Source organism: Nicotiana tabacum, chromosome 20 (genome assembly GCF_000715075.1).
Source record: "Nicotiana tabacum cultivar K326 chromosome 20, ASM71507v2, whole genome shotgun sequence".
Lineage (NCBI taxonomy): Eukaryota > Viridiplantae > Streptophyta > Magnoliopsida > Solanales > Solanaceae > Nicotiana > Nicotiana tabacum.
This window is the reverse complement of record NC_134099.1, coordinates 158,584,732-158,595,723: the sequence shown is the minus strand read 5'-3', so window position 1 is coordinate 158,595,723 and position 10,992 is coordinate 158,584,732. Positions and strand designations below refer to the sequence as shown.

Below are 10,992 nucleotides of genomic sequence, written 5' to 3'. Positions count from 1 at the left end.
TGACTGACAAAATTGACTGCGGAACTCGAAGGCTGACTAATAGCATCACGAGCACGAGTCTCACTTTCAATTTGAATGTGAGTACGAAATTGTTCCACAGTCATTTTATCCATAGAATGTAGGATTTTCTTTCTATAGTCATTCCAAGAGGAAGGCAATTTCGAAAGAATAGCACCTATTTGAAGTGCATCAGGAATTTTAACTTCAAGATTACTTAGTTTTGATACTAAGATTTGCAGTTCATGAATCCGATCCATTATAGGCCTAATATCAAATATTTTAAATTCAAAGTACTGCAGAGCCAGAAATTTGTCAATACCTCATTTTTCATTCTGGTATGCAGTTTGTAGAGCAGTCCAAATCTCTCTTGGCGACTTCAGATTGCAGTAACGATCATAGAGTCGATCTGTCAAAGTATTCAGAATATGGCCGCGACACAACAGTTCATCATGTTCTCGTTTCTTCCTTTCTTCCTTGACTACGTCAGAATCTTTCTGTTGTGGGCTCAAGCATCGGAGGCAAGGCAGAATCAAGAACATAGTAGATATTGAGAGCGGACAACAAGAATATCATCTTGTCTCTCCAACGGGTAAAGTTCGTTCCATCAAAGCGATCAAGTTTGATGAACTCCTTCGGATTCTCAACAACAGACATCAATTTCTCCATAGCAGAATAACTCTTTAAGATTGTTAGAAAATAATAAACAAAATTGGCTTTGAGACGTGAAAATCGACTGTCCTTAAAGAGTTATCGCCTGTATACTAATTTAGGGAAAATACAAAACGATTCTCTTCAGGATACAACAAAGCTTGCAATAACACTTGTGATTTTCTATATATCATTTTGTTGGAATTCTTGTGTATTTATAGGCAACCAACATACCCTTTCAGAAAAGATGTCTTGTTTCACAAACAGACACGACTATTTATTTGAATTTTGAATTTAAAATTCAAATAAATTTGATTTTTCTGTTAAAAATAATTAACTCTAGGATCTCGTGCCTGTTGAGTCAATCTCGTGCCTGTTGAGACAATCTCGTGCCTGTTGAGTCAGTCTTGTGCCTATTGAGACAATCTCGTGCCTGTTGAGTCAGTCTCGTGCCTGTTGAGACAATCTCGTGCCTGTTATGTGCTATTTCATAATGATCAGTTCCGAGGCTAACAGGCACGGTACGAGAAAGAAACGTCCCACTTCCAACTTGCCAATAACAAACTATCTTACACATAGAACCTCAGAGCCAACGTCTTGATTTCTTCTCTCATGTTTTAACTGTGGTCGGCCATGCATCAATGCTTGCCTGGTTGTATTTTTCAGGCCATGGCTACGAAAATCAAGATGTGGCTCTAGGTGAGATCATGGTTTTGCTTTTCTTGTAAATGAAAATTAAGCCCGTTCAACCATAAATCCGCAAGATCTATGTTGATGTCTTGCAATCTTTAAAGTCCACGATACAACCAGGATGGTATCCCAACATTCGAAGTGAGCATGCAATTGACAGTGAAGGCAGTTTTGTGGCAACTATTCTACACAATTTGGTAGATCTACCAAATAATAGTAACTCCAGTCGGATAGTTGCTTTGAAGAACCACTTGGCAATCTTTCAGGAGATGCTCAACTTCTTGAGAGCCAATATCATCTGTGTGCCGATACAAGATCTTCAGTTTCTTCTTCAAGATATCGACACTGTGGTTATTGATGTTGGACTTCTGGTTTATTCGTTATATGAAGATGAGGAGGAGAAGGAAGACGAGGCACTGCGAGAAGGGAACCCTTCACTAGTTCTTGATTCGTCAGGCAACATTCAACGTATAAACACAATGATCTACCTTACCATTCGGAAGGCATTTCAATCTAAATTGCCAAGGATGCATGGACTAGGCTATGTTGATTTCCTTTTAAACAAACTGAAGGAGTTCCAACGCCGCCATTCAGATTCACTAGCTTCTTTCACGAACCAACTTCAAATAATTCAGAAGGAACTTGAGGGCTTGCAACCTTTTCTAAATGCTGTTGCAAAAGAGCGAAACAATGTCCTCAACAAAATTCAACATTGTGCGACACAATTGATTGACAAAGCAGATGAGGTAGAATACATAGTTGATGCTTGTATAAGCAAAGAAGCTCCTATCTGGTGCCTCGAGCGTTGGCTCTTGGATATCATGGAGGAGATTACTCTTATCAGAGCAGAGGTAGCAGAGATTCAAGGAAAAAAGATAGTTGAGGAAGCAATGAACAATACTGGCAAAAGTCAAACACCATCAAGTTTAGCAAGGTCTACAATCATGAATGATGAAGTTGTGGGATTTGAGGATGTCAGAGAAAAATTAAGAGACCAACTAATAAGAGGAACCAAAGGGCGAGATGTTATCTCGATAACCGGCATGCCGGGTCTAGGCAAGACGACTCTAGCCTGCAGACTCTACTCTGACAAGTTAGTTGTTTCTCACTTTGACATTCGTGCACAGTGTTGTGTGTCTCAAGTATATTCACGTAAGAACTTGTTACTGGAGATTCTACATGATGTTACCGGTAAAGACTTTGAATGTGGAGGAAAACGTGTTGATCAATTAGCTGATTGTATTGGAAAAAAACTGAGTCTAAATATTGAAGATGACGTGTCATGACACGTGGACTGGTCAAAAGGTCAAAACGCAATGAATAGCCAAGAGGCACGGGCGACAACAGACAGGGGGAAAAGAAAGCAACATAGGTGTGGACCGTTACTAAAATAGGTACGAGTCTCGTACCTATTCGAGTCGTTTAAAGATTAAAGATCAGAAGAAGTTGAAGATACGAATCTGATGACGTAAAGGAATCCAAATACAACATTAAATGTCAAATATATTAGAGAATCTGAATTAAATAGAAATGATTGTGTAACGTTTCTTTTAAATATCATTTATTGCTCATAATTGCCTCATTAAGACAAAGGCATTATATCTTCTCCTAGAATCAACTATAAAAGGGGAAAGACTCAACATCTATAAGGACAGGAAATACGATTGAGATCTTACTGAAATACAAAACTATTTACTGCTTTACCATCATTCTCAAAAATATTTTATTTTCGTCTCCTGATTATCAGTAATCCGAATTTCTTTCTAGCTTTGACCAAAGACTCAGATTTTTGGTTAAACAAATTGGTTCCATTACCGGGAATCTGATAATCTTTTCTTTTAAGCTACATCTTGTCCATTGTTATCACCATGTCAAACAACAACACCAACAATAACAATGAAAACATTTTGGGAAACCCTGAAAATCAAATCCATCAAATCAAGGAGATTTACATAACATTGAAGTGGTTCCCTCCCCTCAAAATTCACCACGTCAATCTCGTGAAGGCACTCCTGAATCTCGTGCTGATCAACAAGAACAATCTGAACACTTTGAAGGTGGTACAAATGAAGTTTTACAAAAGCTAATTGATGCACAGATCGGCAAAGCTCTTCAGGCTCTAGTTAGTCGATTGCCTGCTGCACCACCCACACCAACTCCTAATAATAATACATTGGAGAATCCCCGTTCTGGTCTTGTTAATTCTGGAAATGGAGGAACCACCAGTGAACCACAGGAAGGGGAACCAGGTAATTCAAATAATTCCTATTTGCAAAATTTAGTACTAACCTTACAGAAACAGATTAAGGAACAAAATGAACGTATTGAGCAAATCCCTGGAGTTCCGCCTGTAATAAAAGGAGTTGACATGGACAAATACTCACAACAACCTTGGAAGCCAAGTGCTGCTCCCCTTCCAATTCCGAAAAAGTTCAAAATGCCTGACATCCCGAAATATGATGGTACTACAGACCCACGTGACCACGTGACTGCATTTACAACAGGCGTAAAAGGCAACGACTTGACCAAACAAGAAATTGAATCAGTACTGGTCAAGAAATTTGGAGAAACACTCACCAAGGGTGCATTAACCTAGTATTCTCTTTTATCTGAAAATTCTATAAATTCTTTTGCTGAGCTTGTAGATTCTTTTATTAAAGCACATTCGGGAGCACAAAAGGTTGAGAAAAGAATGGAAGATATTTTCAAAATCAAACAAGGAGATTCAGAGTTGCTCAGAAACTTTGTTGATAGATTCCAGCGTGAAAGAATGACTCTACCCCGTGTGCCTGACAACTGGGCTGCAATAGCTTTTACAAGTAATTTAAATGACAAAAGCTCTAAAGCCACGAGAAGACTCAAAGAAAGCCTTCGAGAATTCCCTGAAACCACGTGGAATGATGTTTACAACAGGTATAGTACGAAGCTGTGAATTGAAGAAGATACCGTACCCAAGTTTCATCATGAAGAAAGGGGTGGTTCCAGAAGATCAGAAACCGAAAAAAGATCAGGTAAAAACAGGTACGATCCATATATGGGACCTGTAGGAAAAGACCCACGGTCAAAACAAGATAGCCAGCAATATGATCAAAAATCGAGGAATAGGGACTCTGGTTCTTCATCGAAATTCAGAAATGATCGGAACAGACAAGAGTCACGAGATGATGACAGAAGTTTAAAGGCACGGTTCGGCGGATATAACTTTAATGTCACTACCTCCGAGCTCGTGGCTGTTTTGAGAAGTATGGGAGATAAGGTACGGTGGCCAAAAGAGATGCGGTCAAATCCAAATAGACGCAATCCAGATCATTGGTGCGAATTCCACAATGATCACGGGCACAAAACTTCAGAATGTAGATTCTTGCAGAGTGAAGTGGACCATCTATTGAAGCAAGGGTACCTCACTGAGTTATTTAGTGAAAAAGGTAAACAGGCCTATATGAAAAATAGGCAAGAGCCACCAAAGCCTCCTTCACCCAAGAGAACAGTGAATGTGATAAGTGGGGGAGAAGATATTCACGGCATAACCTACACAGCTTCCAACAAGGTTTCTAAAGTAACAATTACACACGGGAAACGGGTACGGCAGGTTTTAGAAAATGAAAGTATTTCATTCGATGATGCAGATACCGAAGGAGTGATAACTCCACATAATGACGCACTGGTAATATCTTTACTTGTACATGATACTAATGTAAAACGAGTTTTGATTGATCCAGGGAGTTCCGTAAATATTATACTACTAAGGGTATTACGTGAAATGCAAGCTGAAGACAAAATGATACCCAAGGTGCATACCTTGTCAGGCTTCGACAATTCAAGTGTGGTAACAAAAGGAGAGGTAATTCTAACAACCTTTGCTGCAGGTGTTGTTAAAGAAACTAAATTTCAGGTGGTAGATATGGAAATGGCTTACAATATGATCATGGGGAGACCGTGGATACATGATATGGATGCTATCCCATCAACTCTACATCAAGTTATTAAATTCCCATCACCATGGGGAATTTGCCAAATTCGTGGGGATCAGCAAACAGCTAGGAGTATCAACGCTGTATCAGGTACGAGCACTGTAAATAAAGAAAAATAGCAATTAGAGGAAACAGTTGAAGGATTCAAGGATCAAACCTCAATTGAACAAAAAAAGACGGATTTAGACTCGAGACTTGATACAATTCAAGAACCTGAAGAGAATGAAAATATGAAAACAACAATTGAAGAACTCGAAGCTGTGATATTATTCGAACAGTGGCCTGAACGGAAGGTTTACATTGGAGCCAATTTAAGCTCAGATATGCGAGGTATGTTGATTAAATTTTTAAAAGCTAACGTGAACTGTTTTGCTTGGTCCCATGCTGACATGACAGGGATACCACCGGATGTGATGACTCACAAATTAAACGAAGATCCATCCTTTACACCAATAAAGAAAAAGAGAAGAAAGCAAGGGGCTTTCAAAAACCAGGTGATTCAAGATGAGGTCCAAAAGCTATTAAAAATTGGGTCAATCCGCGAGGTAAAGTACCCTAATTGGTTAGCCAACACAGTTGTTGTACCTAAGAAAAATGGTAAGTGGCGAGTCTGTGTAGATTATACAGATCTTAATAAAGCTTGTCCAAAAGATTTTTTTCCTTTACCACATATAGATCAGTTAATCGATGCAACTGTAGGACATGAACTTCTAAGTTTTTTAGATGCATATTCAGGGTACAACCAAATTAAAATGGACCCTAGTGATGAAGAAAAAACTTCTTTCATTACAGACAGGGGGACTTACTGTTATAAAGTCATGCCTTTTGGTCTCAAAAATACTAGGGCAACCTATCAAAGGTTGGTTACCAAAATGTTCCAAGAATATTTAGGAAAAACAATGGAGGTATATATAGACGATATGCTCGTCAAAACCCAGCAGTCTCGTGATCATATTTCTCATCTATCTGTTACATTTGAAATTTTGCGAAAATTTAATATGAAATTCAACCCAGAAAAATGTGCATTTGGAGTTGCATCAAGTAAGTTTTTGGGTTTTCTTGTTCTAACCGTGGTATTGAGGTAAATCCTTCTCAGATCAAAGCAATAGAAGAAATCCCTGATATCCTTACTAATAAAAAGGAAGTTCAAAGATTAACAGGAAGAATTGCAGCTTTGGGGAGATTTATTTCCGAATTCTCAGAAAAGTGTTTTAAGTTTTTCTCTGCACTCAAAAAGCAAGATCATTTTGAATGGAATGAAGATTGTCAACAAGCCCTTAGAAATTTGAAAGCTTATTTGTCAAAACCACCGTTATTGGCAAAACCAAAGGTGGGAGAAAAGCTTCTCATCTATCTGGCTGTATCTGAAGTTGCGGTAAGTGCTGTTTTAGTCCGTGAGGACCAAGGTAAACAATCTCCTATTTATTATGTAAGCAAGTCCTTATTAGATGCTGAGACACGATACCTACAGCTAGAAAAGTTAGCATTAGCTTTGGTCATGGCATCTAGAAAATTAAGACCTTATTTTCAATGTCATCCCATTATTGTAGTTACTGCTTTTCCGCTTCGAAATATTTTGCATAAACATGAACTGTCAGGAAGATTAGCAAAATGGGTTATAGAACTAAGTGAATACGAAATCATTTATCAACCCAGGACCGCTATAAAATCTCAAGTACTAGCTGATTTCGTGGCTGATTTTAGTCAGGGGATGCATTTAGAAGCAGAAAAAGAATTACAAGTTTTTAATGGTGCAAACCCGGGGACTTGGGTTTTATTCACTGATGGTTCATCTAATATAAAAGGAGCAGGTCTGGGTATAGTTCTCATACCACCTACGGGTGAAATTATTAGGCAAGCTATAAAATGTCATTCTATAACTAACAATGAAGCAGAGTACGAAGTTGTAATTGTAGGTTTGGAATTGGCAAGAGAACTCGGCATAACACAAATTATAATCAAGAGTGATTCTCAACTCGTGGTCAATCAAATGCTGGGGACTTATACAGCCAGGGAAACTCGAATGCAAGAATATCTTGAAAAGGTACGGGAACTAATTAAGCAATTCCAAACTTGGAAGGTAATGCAGATCCCAAGAGATGAGAATGTGGAGGCAGATGCTTTAGCTAATCTCGCATCTGCAGATGACGTAGCAAACGACGCAAATGCTTCAGTTATACATTTATTTCATTCCGTTCTCGAACCTGATAAGAATGAGGTAAATTTTAATCATCTAACATGGGATTGGAGAAACGAAATTATTGCTTTTTTACAGCACGGAACTGTGCCTATTGACAAAGGGAAGGCTCACGCGCTTCGCAAAAAAGCCGCTCGATATTGTTTGTATTAAGGAAATCTTTATCGAAAGATGTTCGGTGGACCACTAGCACGGTGTCTCGGACCCTCTCAAATAGAATATGTGATGAGGGAAGTGCACGAAGGACATTGTGGAAATCATGTAGGGGGAAGGTCGCTGGTAAGAACATTGATTCGAGCAGGATATTATTGGCCTAAGATGGAAGACGAGGCAAACAGTTCCGTGTCCAAATGTGATAAATGTCAAAGATACGGCAATAATATGCACAAACCAGCTGAGTTACTACACCCTGTTATAGCCCCGTGGCCCTTTATGAAATGAGGAATGGATATCATAGGTCCACTTCCACAAGCAAAAGGTACGAGAGAAAGAAGTTAAAGACTTCATATGGCGAAATATAATATGCAGTTTTGGAGCACCAAAGGAGATCGTGTGTGACAATGGACCACAATTCATAGGAGCTCAAATCACAGAATTTCTTCAAAGTTGGCAGATTAAAAGGATAACGTCTACGCCATACCATCCAGTGGGTAATGGACAAGCGGAATCCACTAACAAAGTCATTATCAACAACTTGAAGAAGAGGTTACAGGATTCAAAAGGTAATTGGCCTGAGGTATTACCTGGAGTATTATGGGCTTATCGTACAACGACAAAAACAAGCATTGGAGAAACACCATTTTCAATGGTTTATGGTGCGGAAGCCTTAATTCCAGTTGAAATAGGTGAACCAAGCACACGGTACGATCGGGTAACGGAGGAATCTAATGCTGAAGAGATGCGGGTCAACCTTGATTTGCTTGAAGGAAGAAGAGAAGCTGCATTGATAAGAATGGCAGCACAAAAACAAGTAATTGAACGATATTACAATAGGAAAGCACGCCTCAGATTTTTCAAAATTGGGGACTTCGTGCTTAAAAAGGTGTTCCAATCTGCAAAGGCTGCTAATTCAGGAAAGCTAAGTCCAACGTGGGAAGGACCATACAAAGTTCGTGACATTGCGGGAAAAAGAGCATACGAGTTGGAGACAATGGACGGCAAAGTTTTACCCTCACATTGGAATGCCGTCCATTTAAAGAGGTATTACTTCTAAGAAAGTACCCACGGTTAGGTATCGCCATGTTAAAAAATTTTCTTTTGAATTATTAAAGTTTTACTAACGACTTTAGATGCTAGGCAAAAACCTTAACTCGTGCCAAATGATGAGTCACGACCTGCAAGGCAAAATGGAGAGTTCTAAAATTCCCAGCCCAGGGTTACAATTAATCTGATGGAAATACACACGAGTTAGGCAGTCTTCATCTATAATCACACCTCCGAGTCCCGTATCTTTTTCTGTTTCAGGAAAAGGACCAAATAGAAAGAAATAAACAAGTGGTCGAGGCTTCATACTTCACCGCTCAAACACTTGGGGGACTACATATTATACACAGATATGTGTAGATAAACAGATACGAATATCGAACAAAAGTCAGCCACAAAGAGACAAGTTTTGAGAAAAAGTTACGAAGTCTTCAGCATTCATCATCGTGTTCAACAAACACAGGACATTCATCATAATGTTTTTCCCATGAGAACAACAGAGCCATCTCTCAAACTCATAAACGAAGTCACCTCTCAAATCCTTCTTAATATATAAAGATAGGGTCTTGGCTATGTACTAAAACAGGTTATGAAGAAAAACCTTGTTTATTTTATATTATGTAAAAATCTGTTACAAGAAAAACAGTTATGAGAAAGTCATAGATGGATTTTAATACATGTAATAGTCAAAAAAACTTGTTAAAGTTCATGAATAAAACTTGTCAAAGTTGTTTCATACAAAACATGTGTATTCCTATTTCTTTCATCATATTATAACACTATTGTGAAGTTGAGACGTCTTCTTCATTAAGTGTCGATAAAATAAAAGAGCCCTCTTTTATAAACCTCATGTTAATAAGTCATGAGAAGAATCATAAAGCATTTTCAAAGGATAAAAATGCTAAACTATTCTATAAGTCCTAAATAAGTAAGGAAAAGGCAAGAATAGAACACATTGAAGTACTAACAAAACTTCTTAATTTAATTAAAAAGACTAAGTAGAAACTTAGTCAATAAAAGTTTATACAAGTGCCCCATTATGATAACTGGGGACTTTCACCAAAAAATCCCTCAAAAACTAAGGGATAAAACCATCATCCAATTGAAGGGGTTAGCACATCAGAAGTTGCAATATTAATTTCACTTTCAGCCACAGGCACGGTGGCAACTTCTGAAGAAGCAGCAACAGGAACGGTTTCAGCTGAGCTTGAAATGTTAGGATCAACGAGGGAAGCAATAGTCACGGAAGCTTCAACTTCCATAGACTAAGTCATAGAAGTTTCACCCTCTGAAGCTGGAATTGCAACATTTTCAACTTCAACTGCCATAGCAACGACTTCTTCATTTAAAGGTTCTTCAGCCACGGGAGCTTCAATTGACGGAGAGGGAAAGTCAAGTGGTTGTTGGGTTCTCTCAATGGTCTCTAAAACTTTGGCCAACTCTGAGTTTAAATCAAAGTTTTCTTGACTGGCCTCTATTAAAGCATCACGACGAGAGTTTAGAAAAGCCCAACTCACCTCTATGTTAAAATTCTCCTCAAGAAGTTTATACTCCCTTTCCCACATAGCAAGATCATTCTTTAACACTTGATTTTTAGCTAAAGAGGATTCAAAGGATGCTTCAAGGGAGGCATGAGAACTCTCTAAGGTACGTACCTTATCAGAAGAGATTTTTAAATCAGCTTGAGCTTGAGTCAAGCTTTGCACTAACTCCCCTGCATACTCTTCTTTCTTGGCCAAGAGTACCTTAAGTTCTCTGATCTTTTCACTACAATTTGATAGTTGTTCTGAAAATGAACACTCAAGGCGCTCCTTATCTTTCTCAAATTGGCTTGAAGAAGCCTTGGCAACTGCTAGCTCAGAAGTCAGACCTCGCTTTTGTTGCTCCAGGAGATTTCTACTCTCTAGCAATTCTTCTATAGTTCCCTGAGCATTCTCAAACTGCTCTTTCCAATTGGCTGCTTCTAGCTGTGCTCCCCTGGCTATTTCCTCAGCCTCGTGGATAGACTTTTCAGACTCACGGGCTTTCTTTTCCAGAAGGGAAATTCTTCCCATCAATTCTGTACCAATGAGGTTAGCCTGCAGTGACAATTTATAGAAATAAGAATTTTTTTTTTAAAAAAAAACTTGTTAGTAAGTAAAGGAAGAATACCTTCAAAGTAGAATGAACAATGTCATTCATCAAAGTTAAGCAGTTATGGCTGTCCATCTTCTTCTTCTCAATATCTCCAATCAAAGGCCTAAGCCAGTCATCTGCTCCACCAGACTTCCTTAAAAGGCTGTT

The 10,992-nt window shown here is 38.6% G+C and overlaps 1 pseudogene; it reads left to right on the top strand.

The window, feature by feature from the left end:
* The first annotated feature begins 425 nt into the window (after positions 1–425).
* LOC107796305 (late blight resistance protein R1-A-like) overlaps positions 426–10,992 on the top strand; it is a 59,902-nt pseudogene continuing 49,335 nt past the window's right edge.